At 42.4% G+C, this 1619-nt stretch overlaps 1 pseudogene; it reads right to left on the bottom strand.

Moving 5' to 3' along the window:
* The window catches only part of LOC123036653, a 42520-nt pseudogene that overhangs the window by 1204 nt on the left and 39697 nt on the right, over positions 1-1619 (bottom strand).

Here is a 1619-nt window from a genome sequence, read left to right as displayed (position 1 = left end):
GTCACCATTTCACATTTGAGGTGTGCAAAAACAGAAGGAAGGAGAGTAGAATGGCAAGGGACCTGCCTCACTCTTCCCCTGAATTTTAATGCTTGCTCTCCCCTGGAAACATTAACAATTTCTGACTTGCCTGATTTTTCCCCTTTGGTGAAGGGGCTGGAAATGTGTTTGAGCAGGTGAATCAGTTATAATCATTTTGATATTTACAGTTCGTCAAAACACTTTGGTATTGTTTATGAACTCTGTGATGCAATGGCAGTAGCAGAAGTGCTGAAACAAATGCCGTTGTCTGCTCTCCCTGCTCCATTCTCCTGCTCCTGTAATGGTGAGACCAAATCCATATTGGTGAGGAAGGAAATTGCGAGACCAATCACGAAACTAAATGAGTCATCATGGATTTTCTTGTCCAACCATTAACAATGCAGCAACTATGCTGTACTATGGGGTGCACATCATCCACCACATTTAGGATCATCCATCATGACTTTAGAAAGGAATCCGTGTGGAATTAATAGTTGAAATTTCAACTAAAAACAAGCATAATAAATGAAACTAAACTGGAACTAATCTGGGAAGTCCTGTTAGAAGACATCAGTCTTTAACTTCCATGTGAAGGTAGCAACCTGGGATATCTGATGCAAATAGCTTCCCAGCAGGCCATCTCATAGTTTAGGGTCAATCTCTGGGAAGTAGACATTATAGGTTCTCAATGCCCTCTGGTCCAGGTATTATTGACTGAACTTTAGAATTGGAATCCTTGCAGTAATTCCTGAATATGGAAAGGATGAGGAAAGGTGTGTAAAAAACTGAGGATGTCTTGTTGGCCATATGCATACCAACATTCTGAATGCATTTCCTTTATAAGGGCAGACAGAAAAAAAGTATTGTACAAGCTTCTGAGAACTCTTTGTCTAGAAAGATGTTTCAGAAAGTATCATGCATGAAGTCATGACAGAAGCAGTGACTCATGAGGAGGACTTGCACTTGATACCCAGTGCCCAAGAGTCACCTCCACAACCCAGTGCAGGAACAGCTGAGCCAGCTGCTACATCTTCCTCTGACCCCCAGCACATTGAGCAAACGCCTGGAGCTTTATCAGAGACAGAGAGTCATGAGAAAGAGGAAGCTGCAAGTTGTACTCAGAAGGAGGCAGAGCAAACTGCCTCTTCCCCCTCTGACTCTGATCTTCCTGAGCTGGAAACAGAAGACACAGTAGGTGTCGTGGATTTCTCAAAAGCCGAAAACAGACAATTTTTATTGAGATATGAACAGCGGCAAAATTTATTACGTAAGAGGGAGGAAAGGCGTGACTTGGGAGAGTGATCCTACATGGGCTTGGGAAGAGAAGCCATTAGAGAGTTAACATCTGCTTAGCAAGGACCTCAATTAGGAAACTTTTCTGTAGAGTTGTAAATCTTATAGACAGCATTAAAGGACTTCAGCTTTATTGCTCTTGAATGTGTGGATTGTTTATATACCGGGCTGCTCACCCTCGACAGAAAGGACATGTGTGTGGATTCCACCAGTAATAGTTGTAGTTTACAAACTTATAGTAAGGGGGCCTTCTATCAGGTCCTGAGCCTTGTAAGTTTTTAGAAGTCAAAGCCTGCACACTGAAT

This window comes from Varanus komodoensis, unplaced genomic scaffold (genome assembly GCF_004798865.1).
Source record: "Varanus komodoensis strain SLA01 unplaced genomic scaffold, ASM479886v1 scaffold802, whole genome shotgun sequence".
NCBI classification, from domain to species: Eukaryota; Metazoa; Chordata; class Lepidosauria; order Squamata; family Varanidae; genus Varanus; species Varanus komodoensis.
The sequence above is the reverse complement of the archived record's forward strand: the minus strand, read 5'-3'. Positions and strand labels throughout refer to the sequence as shown.